This window comes from Coturnix japonica, chromosome 20, assembly GCF_054131305.1.
Source record: "Coturnix japonica strain WE chromosome 20, WE-NBRP24, whole genome shotgun sequence".
In the NCBI taxonomy this organism is placed as follows: domain Eukaryota; kingdom Metazoa; phylum Chordata; class Aves; order Galliformes; family Phasianidae; genus Coturnix; species Coturnix japonica.
The window spans coordinates 8,387,661-8,401,185 of NC_140682.1; positions in this window are offsets into that span (position 1 = coordinate 8,387,661).

The window sequence follows — 13,525 nt, forward strand, 5'->3', positions numbered from 1 at the left end:
TATGTCTCCTTCTCCATGACCTCGAGAAGCCAGATGCAGGTTTCTATACCTGTGATATTGGCACTGATGTTGCCAAGTCAAATGTCGGCGTTCAGGGTAAGTACTGTGGAAAGTGAAGGAGTGCTAAAAGCACATTCAGTGTGGTCACTATGTCTTACACCTATTCCCCCACGAGCCTTAATAGTTTCTACAATAGAACTGTATTTCTGCAATTTAGCGCAGTGATGTCTGGAAAATTCCCATTGCTTTTGAAGTAAATGTATCTCCTTTTGCCATGAAAATCACAAAACACGTCAAGAATGTCCTGGAAATGTTTCCTTTCTAAACATCCCTAAAATGGAGAAATGGTTTGAACACCAGTAGGGGTAGGATGGTAACAAATTAGCTAATAGAAACATTTAATGTCTTGTCGTAGGCAAAACCCTTTTTCTCACGCAGCATCCTAGAGTTGTCCTCTCTGTTAGGTTGTTCCCTCTGTAGCTCATTGAATCTTCATTGTGCTCCATGGACTGAGCTGCTCTCCTTGTAGTTCTTCCAGAGCAAAGACAAGAGATTCACGTCTCTTTTTTTTTATAGCTTTCTGGTAATTCTGAGAGGAGAATGTCTTAGAGAATACATCAGTGAGGAACGCAGCCATGATCTGCAAATCCTGAGTTCAAACACCAGTACTGCTACTCATGTCAGTCACAAATGCCTTTTCTCCATCTAAACCTCATACTAACCTATCTCTTATCTTCCAGAGCTGAATATTGGCATTAGCAAACGGCTGAAAAACAATGAAATCCAGGAGGTAGAAGATGGCACTTTTGAATGCATTCTGTCCCATGAAAGCATTGATGAGTTCAAGTGGACACTGAATGGAAGCAGAGTGGAAAGTGGTGGGCGATTTAAAGCTTCTAACGTGGGTTGGTAAGAGACTCTCCTTATCAAAAGTGTGACTCCTACTGACTCTGGGGAAGTCGTTTTTATTGCCCGTGGTCTAACCTCCAAAGCCTCTCTGTCTGTGAAAGGTAATGAGATGGGAGAGATTCTGGGGTCTGATTCCTTCAACTGTCTTCTGATAAGATTGTCATGAGAGCTAACTCATAATATGGTTAAAGTGAATAGCAACCTTCTACTTGAACCTTGAAGCACTGAGAATTTCTCTTAAAAATAAGTAAAAGGAGGAACCATTTTACACAAATGTGAGAACTACCCAAAGCACTGGGGTAGTGTTGGAAATGGGCATCTCACTACAGCTTGTTCCATTAACAGTAAATCAGGAATGATCTGTTGAGGGAACTGTGGGAGCAATATCCTCTAAGTATAAGCTGAAGGGATGGCCTTCACATCATCTAGCTGTACAACAAATTCCTATCTAGAACATGTGCATCTGAGAGCATCATCTGAGGCTCCCAGTGTGATCAGTGGAGAGAAGGAAGAGGCAGTTTTCAGACATGGTTCATCATCCTCAATGGGGTAGATTTAAGAGAGAATTAATGGTGCCTGGAATTCTATTGTCTGTACTTTACAGATTACTGCTGGCTGTAGGATGGCCTCTGTTGCAAGTGCCTCTCTAACTTATCTCCAGCATGTAGATGCATGTATTTTGAGAGAGGCATCCTACCCTAAGTGTATGTTACTCAAAAAGCAATGTTTTCTTTCAGAAAAACCTACTGAGGTAACAAAACAGCTGGAGGATAAGACAGCAGCAGCAGGGCAGGACATCAGCCTGAGCCGTGAGCTGTCGAAACCAGATGTGAACATCAGGTGGTACAAGGATGGCAAAGCAATCAGAAAAAGCCAGAAGTACGACTTGCAGCAGGAGGGAACTGGGGCCATTCTGATCATCCATGACTCTACCGCCAAGGACAGCGGGGAGTACACCTGTGAGACAGAGGACTCTGAAACATAAGCCAGGGTCACTGTGCAAGGTGAGTTGAAAAGCACACTGGGGAAGGCATGTAGAGAAGTCGAGGTAAATATCTGCAGCTTGTGGGTGATGTTTTTCTCTTCTGTTTCCTTGAGCGGGATCAATTCTTAGTTTTCAGAAAATATGGTGGATTAAAATATTTTAGTTAAAATAATCTCTAAACTGAATGATAAATGGCATGAGAAAGCAAAGCTGAGAACTAAGCTCCAGAAGAGAAAACAAAGTCAAGTATGGCATATTTAGAGACAGGTGAAGAACCCTTGAGTGCACTGAGGAGTACTAGCATACTCTGGAATGTCTCTTGGGCTCCCTACAGCACACATACTTGCTCTGGGGCATGTCTGGATGTCTGTAGAGCTAATTGCAGGGCCCTGAGAAACCTCTGGGGCACATTAGGGGGCACTGTTTTCCATGTGAGTGTTTCCAGGTTCACAGAAGTCAACAGGGAAGCCTTTGGAGACCCCTTGGGAAGACTCAGTGGGGCCCTAGAGTGATGTAGCAGCTTGTGTTGGTTGCATCTGCTTGGCAGGGAAGCGAGTTCCCTGGTGGGAGCTGACTGACTGGGAGGTGATTCCCTTGGTTTAATTAATTTAATTACCTGGATTATAATTAAATAACACTGTTCAGCGTTCAATCAAGATTATATTTTTCCAAAGTACTGCAGTCGTGCATCTGTAGCAGCTTTCCTAAAATATATCGAGTTTATTCAAAATTCCAGTGATGCTCCTAAAGCACTTGAAGTGCATTTGAGGTGGCGAGTGACAAAACAGCTCTGAGAGAATCATCATCAAATCAGAACATTGGAACGGTAACTAATAGCAGAGATTCTGATAAGAATATTTAAATTTTCAAATTACCTTTTTCTAAAGTTGTATTTCACCAAGTTTCATCAATATGCACACTGAAGAGCTGACTTGCTATGTTTCTTTTTATAAAAAATCATGTGTTACAATTGAGAAAAGAAGGTATAGCATGTAACATCCTCCAAGTAAAGTGCAAAAAACATTTCTTCACAGTTCCAATTAATGTCTTATGTTTTGTTCAGACTCACTAAATGATGTATTTCACGGTACATCACATGGGAATATAAGAAGACTATTCAGAACAGGAGCTGCAGAGCAAGATGAACAGCATGTGAAGGTAAGGCCGGGAACCAAGGACACAGCTTTTGTGTCACTCAGCCACCTGTGGCAGAGGTCAGGATTTCAGCAGGGATTTCTGCAGACGTTCCTTGAACACCCCCAGGGTGGGTGACTCCACCACCTCCCTGGGCAGTCCATTCCAGTGCCTGGCCACTCTTTCTGAGAAGTAATATTTCCTAATGTTCAGCCTGAACCTCTCCTGCCGCAGCTTGAAAACATTCCCTCTAGTTCTATCAGTAATGACACGAGAGAAGAGGCCGACCCCCAGCTCACTGCAACCTCCCTTCAGGAAGTTATAGAGAGCAATGAGGTTTCCCCTGAGCCACCTCTTCTCCAGGCTGGACATTCCCATCTCCTGCAGCCTCTCCTCATATGGCCCCATTGTGCTCCAGACCCCTCACCAGCTTTGTTGCCCTTCTTTGAACACGTTCCAATGCCTCAGTGTCTTTTTCTCAGTGAGGGGCCACAAACTGGACACAGAATTAGAGTTGTGGCCTCACCAGTGCTGAGTACAGGGGGACAGTCACCTCTCTGCTCCTGCTGGCATCACTGTTTCTGATGCAAAATGTATGTAAGTGTCACATGTGTGACATCCTTTTTGATGGAGTTCTGTGACTGGAGTTCAATGGATTTGAGAGCTGACTTGAAGCCTGTGGGCATCACCCAGGAGTTGGGGTGAGAGGATGAGGTGTAGGAACAGGAACCTCTTTGGTCGTTATTAACTCCCAACTTTTTGGTCAGGAATCTCTGTGTGTTTCTTTATCATGTAAAGAACAGAGTCATTGTGCAGCTTGTGAATGAATTGATTCACGCCTGCTGATTGGTGCTGTTCTCTACAGGGAGCTGCAATGGAAATGGACACTTGTGGTCCACTGTCCAGCCCCCTCCCGTGTTGGATTTTCTGGGCTTTGAGACACGTCTTCCAGATGCACTTTGTGTTATTTCTGATGTGTTGACCTGTTGAGCTCCAGCCCCAAAGGAGGATTCAAGTACTACCATTGGGAATGTAGTATTTCTTGCTAAACAGAATTCATGTGCACCCTTGTCTTTCGTCTGCACAAAGGATCTTGTAATCATCTCTGTCTGTGTTTCTTTTAGACCCAGAGATGGAGCAGAGAGGAACACAGACTTGGGTGAATCTTCATTCAGGAGCAGGGACACGTCATGCTCATCTGAGGTGTCTGGCTGACAGCAAGAGCAGAGAGGTAAGTTTCATAGGGTCGCGTGCCCATTTTATTTTATTTTTCATTCATGATGCATAGAGGCGTTCCCCAGACAAAGTGAGCATTTCTCAACTGGACTTTCTAGAAATGAGCTAGGCAGTGAAAATGGGTTTGAAGCATTCCTAAGAGCCCCGCAAGAGAATGCTGAGAGTTAATCTGGCACCCTCCTTTGGAAACGTCCGTTGTCTGTCAGCTCTTCAGCTGTGCCCTAACACCTCCCATTGCGCTGCCACACCAGGATAGAATTCCAAGCCCACACTGAGTCCTGGAATGTTGTGGTGCCGTGTTGGAATCAGATGTGACCACGTGGTCTTGGCTCCCCGCCTTGTGGGGGGTCATGGTGGACCAGGCTGTTGGCCGTTGGTGATGTCATAAGCGGCTGGAATGAGGGGAGGAGCGGTGCGTTCTGTGTTCCTTTGTGGGTGAGCTAGTGGTCGGAGTGGTTGGTTGTCTTGTTGTTCTTGTGCCTTTTGTGCCGTTAGTTAGTTAGTTTTGTTAGTTAGTTTTGTTAGTTAGTTAGTGTTGCTAGTTAGCGTTGTTAGTTAGTTACTGTTGTTAGTTAGTGCCGTTAGTTAGTTAGTTCCGTTAGTTAGTGCCTTTAGTTAGTTAGTGCCGTTAGTTAGTTAGTGCCTTTAGTTAGTGGCTTTAGTTAGTATCTTTAGTGCTTTTTCTTCTCACCGTCGTGTGCAGCAGCTTGTAGGTAAGCTGAGCTGACATGGGATGGATGGGTGGGCAGTGAGGTGTTGAGAACTGCTGGCTGTTTGAGCTCACAGCACCGTATTGCTTACTCTTGACCATCAGACGTAATTTTCCCGGAACACACGTTCCAAAGGGGGTATCAGTAAAGTTGGCACCTGTCCCGTGCTTCTTCCATTGTCTTTGCTCAGTAGTGGAAGCATTGTAAAGTTGCTGGGCGGACAGGCATCACGTAGCCTGAGACTCAGCATGTCTTGCAGCAAGTGGGTGGGACAGTTGTGCTGTGTGTGTTATTCCATGACTGTCTTAGCCCTGCTCACTGACCTGCTCTTTCTCTCTCCTCTCCTCACCCTCCGCCCACTGCCTCGGTGCAGCTTTTGCTCTCATTTCATCCGAGCAAAGCGACAAGGAACTGCTGCAGATAGCTTGAGGTGATCTCACTGCCAGGTACGTGCCATGTTTTGTCCCCCCGCATGGTTTTGCCGCAGGGTATGCGCGGGTAGCTCTGAAGAAGTCTGTCCATACTGTGCTGTGTGAATAGAGAAAACAGAAGTGTGTTTCTGCTCTGTTCCAGCTGTTCACACTTGCTGTGATGGGTGCTGCGTGCAGTGGGATCAGCCGTGAGCCTGAGTTGGCGGCGACGGAGGTACAGTATGAAGCTCTGGCTGGTTTTTTTTCCCTGTGTTGAGCCATTAGAAGGAGCTGCAGGTGTACTCTCCTGCAGGAAAGAATGGGCCAAAAAGGGCCTGGCCACTTGTCTGTGCCAGTGCCATTGCTGATTAGTCTGGGTAGAGAGAGATGCATCTTTGCATGGCCTGGCAATGCACGCCAGAAAGGGAAATAACTGTGATGAGACGTGCAGCTCCTTCTGAAGTGCTCCTGATAAGGACGGAGCGCATTTGCTGCAGCTTTCTCTGCAGATGTGCTCCTCACCTTGAAATTCTCCTGGTTTGTCCTCAGTGCCCTGACCACGGCCTGTGCTCTGTTTTGCAGGCTGATAACATGCGGGAGCCGCAGCTGGTGCGTGCTATGTCATCTTTAAACGTACCAGCGATTGCGGCAGCCCATGTTATTAGGAGCCACGTCGCCCAGGGGCCGGATGAGCTCTCTCTGGAGGTAAGCAGTTCCAGGCGTTCCTTGTTGTTGTGCACAGAATTAGTATAGAGTGTGAACGCCTCGGGAATACTCTCATATTTTGTGTCGTAGAAGAAGGCTTTTGTTTTAGCTGTGCTGAAGCTGGGATTGATGTTTCAATCTTTTGCAGGTTGGAGACATCGTGTGCATTGTTGATATGCCACCAAAGGAGATGAGCCCCTTTTGGAGAGGCAAGCGTGGCTTTGAGGTAGGCACACATTTTTGACTAGAGAGCACAGCTTCAGTAGAGTCGGGAATCTCCGGTTGGAGCTGCTCTGCCTGCACAGGATGGCTTCTGGATGCAAACAGTTGCCCTGTGTCGGTGTCAGAGGACCTTCCCTTTGGCTCTGGGCTTGGGCTAATGCCCACCTGTCTTTTTGTTCTTATTACAGGTTGGTTTTTTCCCTGGTGAGTGCGTGGAACTCATCAGGGGAAAACTGCCCGAGTCCATCCTACATTCGTTGCCAAAGCCAGGTGCGTATTTTACATTTGACAATGCGGGTTAGTAAAATGGGGTCTGAACGTGGCTTTCAGGGGGTTCATTAATGCCCGAGTTGAGCAAGCTTAGAAAGAGAACTGCATTAAGCTCCTTGGGCACCTCCAGGGATGGGGAAAATCCGTTCTTGCGTGTCTTTGTTGGGAACATGCTTTCTGTTGTTACGTGTTCTGTTGAATGTGTTGCACTCGGCCTCGTCCAACCGAGCCAAGCCTGAAATGAACTTGTTTTTTTGTTTTGTTGCACAGAGCCAAAGAAACGGGACAAGTTCATCTCCTGCCTTCGTTCCCTGTTGAAGGCCTGCCCCAGGAGAGCGAAGCAGCCTGAGCCTCCAACATTCTCGGGATCCATGTCCCTGCTTGACATCGTTGAGAGGTATTTAGCCAACAGGACTTGAGGGCTGAGCTGTAGGAATGGAAGCATCCTCTGCTGTTTGAAACAGAGCGCTTTTCTAAGCTGTGTTTCAGCAGAAACCAGGCATTGCCAGGAACAGGCAACTATTGGCAAGGGTTCGGTGCAGCTCTTCCCTCACCCTGCACCACGACTGACAGCATGCTCTGTTTTCTCTGCAGAATGAGTTCTCCCAGTAAGAGGGCAGAGTCAGCAGCTTGCAGTTGGCGTTCCTGCTTCTGCCTGGGCAAACCATCCCCTGTGGCCAAACGCCAACTGCAGAGCAGTGCCAGGGAGCCCTCTGAAGCTGAAGTCTTGGTCCTGGCAGGTAAGCATGCAAATCCAGCTTTCAAAACACTGCTTGTCAGCAACACAGGTAGAATTCATGCTTTCAGTGGGCTTGTACATCCTTCTGGCATTCAAGCCTGTGCCTGACATCTTCAGTTGACCCCTGTCTTTCCCAAATGAGTCTCTTGTCAACACAAGAGCTGGACCTGCACGAGGATCACTTTCAAGACAGTGACACTGTTGCTAGAAGCCTATTTGCTTCTGCTCACCATCACTGCATAGCCAAATGTCAAGAACCTGTTTCATGATTCATCTTGTGAAACTTTGACACTAACTGCTGTGCGTCTACTCCTTCCTAGGTGACCCGAGCCCTTGTATATCTCCAAGACGCCAGGCATGTTACGATGCAGCATCCTGTGATTCCATCAATGAAGAACTGTTACTAAGCACAGGATGCTGCAGTTCAGATGAAAGCCTTCCGTATAACATCAGTTATAAAGAGAAGAATGCCATCATCGTTGAAGCTCTCGTTCATCCCATACCTGTTGAAGCTGCTGACCTGAGCCTGCCAGACTCCTCAGGCACCAGCCTGAACCGAGTGCCTTTCGAGGACAGCCCAGCCCAAGCACAGCACGAGTGCCCCGACAGCAGCACAACCATGCAGGCTCAGGTCAGCATTACAGAGGAGAAGCCAAACATCTTGGAGGGGGAGGTAGAATCAGGCCAAGAGTCCCAGGCTCCGGGCAACAGCACGACTTCTGAGACACTCTCGTCAGACAACAGAGAATGAGTCCCATCTTTCCTCCAGACCTCACACCCCCTCCTTTTTCCTATTGAATAAAGGCACGCTCGTGCTCAATCAACGCCTTGACTGAATTCTGAGTTTTCATTCGCAGAGATTGGGATGAGTACAAGAAACAGCAAGACAGCTCAGCTTGCAACGCTCTGGCTGTGGGGTGCGTGCAGGGACACTGTAACCATACAGGGAAAGGCTTCCACTGCTTCCTCAAGCTGTAGTCCAGCCCTGCTACTGCTCTGTGGCACAAAGCCCTGAGGGATGTTCCATATTGTTAACCTAAGTGAAGCCAGCTTCATGCACTGTGTTTTGTTGTTGCTGGGTGAGAGGGGGATGCACGTTGGTGAGAAGATGAGCATTGCTGGATCTGCCACGAGTGTCCCTTCTGCCTCTAAGAATATGTCCTAAGTAGGATGTGAACACTGCTGGCACTTCCTCATTGCACGTGCTTGGAGGATCTTCAGTTCTTGCACATTCAGGATGTCTGTCAGTGACTACGAGGAAATTCTCAAGTACTAGGAATTCCATGAAACAGTTGGAACGGGTAAGTGTCATCTTTGTACAGAAACAGCACGCCTAACAGTCTGTCTCACCACTCTAGAATTAATCTGAGAATAGATTAACAGCTCTTGTCAGTTCTCTAAGTCAGGTTTCATTTGTATAAATTTGAAATTCGTTTTTTAAACCAGTTGGAAATTGTAATGTTATATTAGAGAAGAATTCACACTCAACTTTAAGCATCTGTGTTTTGATTTGTAGGTGGTTTTGCCAAGGTAAAACTCGGGCGGCATCTTCTGTCTGGTGAAAAAGTTGCACTAAAAATCATGGAGAAAGTTACTGTAGGGGTAAGCCAAAAGGCATTTAAATATGATAATATCTTCTGTTGGAGTTGTGGAGTTCTCAAGAACACGGGGGCAGGTGGGATGGTACATACGAATGCAGCCTACTGGTCCCATTGCCTTTTGAAAGATGCTGTAGAGCTGGAAAAAGTTTAACAGAGCACCACAAATCTTGTTGCTGGTTGTTCAGAGGGCAGAATTCTCTGGCATTAAATTGGAGGAAGTTATTACATCATTACATTACATTACATTATTGTTACATTATTACAGCAACTTTACCAAAATGCCAATGAAAATGCTGAATGTTTTACTTTTCATTTTTCACAGCTCTGTTTCAGAATTTCTATGGGAGTGATGTCAGTCATTGCTGAGTTGATGTTGAATTGTGTACTGTCCCATATGTGCTTGTTCTGTTCCACAGCAGTCAGATGTGGTACCTGGTATGTCACAGTAGTTAGCGATTTCATCGCTTGCTTTTATGGTCTCTTAAGGATGACTTGCCTCATGCTAAAACAGAAATTGATGCCATGAAGAACCTGAAGTCATCAACATGTTTGCCCATTGGATCACGTAAGAGAGACATCAAAGAAATATTTATAGTCATAGAGGTAAGAAATAGTTTCTGCTTTCTGTGCTGTCTTTCTTACTTATCTTTCTCTGATACTCTCTAAATGCATTTTCAGATAACCTTATCTTACAGGGAAGCTGTTTGATTGCATTGTTTCTAAGGACTGCCTTTTGGAAGAGGAAGCTCCAGTCTTTTTTTGACAGACTGTTTCAGCAATTGCTTCTGTTCACAGTCAGGGTTATGCCCAGAGACCTCAAACCAGTGAGCCTGAACTGCAGTCAGTCTTCCATAAATAATAATGAATGTGTTTTTATTTTTCTGTTGGCAGAGAGAGTTACAGTACTCCACTCCATTCCAGTGGATTGCAGGAGAGAACTGAAGGGGGGAGAAGTAACACAAAGTAGAACTCATGGGTTGAGATAGAATTATGTACTGAGATAGAGAAAAGGATAATAGTTATGATGAATGCAAAAGCAATTGCTCACCACCTACCAATCAGTGTCCAGTTAGCCTCCTAGTAGTGGAAGAGATTTACATGAAGTTCTACCCCCTTCAAAACTCCTTCCACAATATGTCATATAGTATGGAATATCCTTTGGCCAGTTTAAGTCAGCAGTCCTAGTTCTGTTCCTTCTCACTTCCTTGGGCTCTCAGCTGAGATTGACTGTGGCTCTGTACAACGCTGCCTGGCAGCAACTGTAAGCATCACTGCGCTATCTCCATTGTTTCTCTAGAATGAAAACGTAGTATTATATCAGACACTGAAGAAGATAATTCAGTCCCAGCTGAAACTCAGACAATAACTTGTGCTTAGGATTCTTTCCCTACAGGAAATGTTAGATATTTATTGCTATGTGGTACTGTGTTCTGTAGCTGAGCTGGATTTTGTTATCCTTGAAGAAGTATCTTCCTCTGAAAGGGGAGTAAAACATGATGCTCCTAATGAGCGGAGCAGAGACACAGATCTGATCTGAGTGTTGGTTTCACATTTTTGTGATGCTCTTTGCTGCAGTTTGTATCTCGAGAGAAGCCCTTGTGGTGTCAGTCTGTTGTGTAACCTGCTCTAGTTTTGTGCCTCAAGGAAGAGTGATCCTTTAAACAAATGGTGGCTGTACAGAGGGTATGGGGTGAGATGCATTCCTCTGGCCCCATCCAATGGATTTTCTGTCACAAAGATCATTCTCCCCAGCTTCTCTTCTCTGAGTGGGAGCTTCAGCCCCCTGCACAGGCTGGAGGTCATCCATAGAACTTGCTTCAGAGTTTGTTTCAGGTTGTTATCCTTCCTGGCCAAAAACCAGATACAGTATTGTAGATGTGGTCCAGTGAGTGTTGAAGCAGGAATGACTTGTCCTGGTCTGGTTGTGCTGCTTTTTAATGCAGCTGATGATCTTGTTGTACTTCTTTTCTGTCAGAGCACACTGCTGGCTTGCATTCAGCCTGTGGTCTCTCACCACTTGTCCTCCTAGTCCCCAGGTCCTTTCCAACAGATACAAGCTAGTATTTCCCACCTGGGATATTGGAAGATGGGAACTTGCCAGCAGTCAGTGAAGATCTCTGAGACAGCGAGAGCGAGCGAGCTTTGAGTAGACTGGGAACCACTGTCCACAGCAGGAAATAAGAGAAGAGAAAAGATGTTTCCTTGGGCATTTGGGTGGAAATCATTCCTGACTGCTTTCTCATCCACCGGGAAAATTTGCTGATTGACAATTTGAAGCTGATAGACTTTGGACTCTGTGCAAAGCCAAAGGTAAGAGTATCTGTTAAATCAAATACAATGTGTAATCGAGACCAACAGGCTGTTGTTGCACAATCAACAGGCACAATCTAGATGATCAGCTGAGGAAAATAAAGCATCATGCCAAGGGTACTAGATAAGTGAGCAGCTTGAGATCTGCACATTTATGTGATACTCATGGTCTTAGACAATATTTGTTTAGTGAGGTCACATTGAATGAAAACAAAATCTAAGATTAATGAAAATATACAAAGGAGAAGAAGCCTCTGAGGCTTCTGAAGTGTTATGACCAGAAGACATAAACTCTGTTTTTGAAAGAGCAATTTGCTCTGTTAATTATCCATCATTTTTGTGCAGTCTGTTTTGTCAGACTTGTCTTTAGCTTCCAAGTTGTATGTGAAGACTTGTTTGCACTGTAATGCACAATGTACGAAAAATTGAGAGATGAAAATGTGAAGAGTTTTTCTATCTTTGATTTCATGTCTGGAATTTTGGAACCCACTACTTGCAGTTGTTAATCTGTCCAAACTGGTCTGGTTTGCAATGCCCTCATACTTCTTGAAAAGCTCTGCTGTTAAAGGCAGAACAATTCCTACAAGTGCCATGGCCCCACTGTTGTTCTAATTCTTGTTTCTTTGTTTTCCACACGCTGCTTTTCAAGCCTCCTTTTTCTTTACAGTCCAAGTGAGAATTGCACTGTGAGGTGTCTGAACCTTGTTGTGCCTCTACATAAAGAGAACAGCAGCAAAGCCTGACAGGTGACTGTGCTGACAGCTCTCGTAGCCAGTAACACGTAACTGTGCTAAATCCCTTGTGATGGCTTTGATTTAATTTTTGCCAGTGAAATCCTTGTAAAAGGAACTGCAGCAGTGTGATGAGCTAAGGTGAAGATGCTGGTTTTAGTAGTGCTCTAAGCTGAGTGGAAGGGCAATTGAATGAGGGTTATATGCTTTCTGTGGACAATAAGGTTGTGGTGCTGTTGGGGTGGGTCCAGAGGAGGGGCCACTGTGATGATCAGAGGGTTGGAGCAGCTCTCCTATGAGGAAAGGCTGGATTGTGGCTCTGGGCAGCCTGGTCTGGTGGTTGGCGACCCTGCACATAGCAGGGGGTTGGAACTGGATGATCTTTGAGATCCTTTTCAACCCAGGCCATTCTATGGCTGTACAGTTCCATACTGGAACAAATATAAAATGCTAACTATGTAAAACATGGAGTCAAACCTGTGTGATTTGTCCACACCAGGAGGTGATTAGAAAACAATTTTTTAAGCTACAAAGCTCCTTGCATGAAAGGAAAAGAAAATGAAACTACAAGAAAAAGGGAAAACCTTTCTTCCTGAAAATAGGAAGAATAATGGACCTGACATGAAATTTGGGTGAAGCTGCCTGATTTTATGAAGCTATTCCCATTATTTTCTTGGTGCTGTGTTTCCCAAATGAGTGGTTTCTGGCTGTGCTGCAGCACCAGTCTGCATGTGAACATCAACTCTATTCACCATCTGGGAAGATTAGGACTTCCCTTCTCCCACCAGCACCACTGAATTACAGTTACTCAGTGGTTAAACAAAGGAATCCTTAAAGAAGGGTTTACAGCTGTCGTGTTATCTGAAGTGCTTGGGGCATTCTGATGCTATTAAGCTCTATGTATTAACAAGTTCAAAAAGAAAAGGTAGGCATCTGATTGTTGTGCCAGTTTCTAAGTGATTTGGAAAGCTGTACCACCCAACCACTCCTTCTGTTTGATGGAGGTGACAAAGCTCAGTTTAATTTCTGACTGCTGTTTAAATCCTGAAGCTGGAGCTGGTTCCTGGAGCAGAAAAAGCTCGGAAGCTGTCCCTCCTACAAGCAGGCACCTCTGAGCAAAATATGACATCTCGATTTCTGATGGTAAGGTCAGGAGATCTGATTCCAGCGTCTAGCTTTCAGCTTCATGCTATGTTAGTGGGACCTTTGGCATCTAGCACTGACCAACAGCAACTGACAGGCTGGTAACAGTGCACCCCAAAACAGTTATGTGTCTATTTATGTTATGAGGGAAAATTGCATTGCATTGAGATTTCCTATTTTTACACTTTGCAGATCTAACTCGCTGCTGGAAGAATCCTGTACGCCTTGTTCACACCATTTTCAATGAGCTGGATGAGTCTGTTGTTGGCATTTTAATACCATTGACCAGGCAGGCAATATGTATGGAGTATTTGGCTCTCTCTACAGTCATGAATGTTTGAGTATCTTCAACATGTGGCTCATTGCTTCCATTTCAGGCTGCCCAGAGAAGCTGTGGGTGCCTGTCCTTGGTGTTGAAGG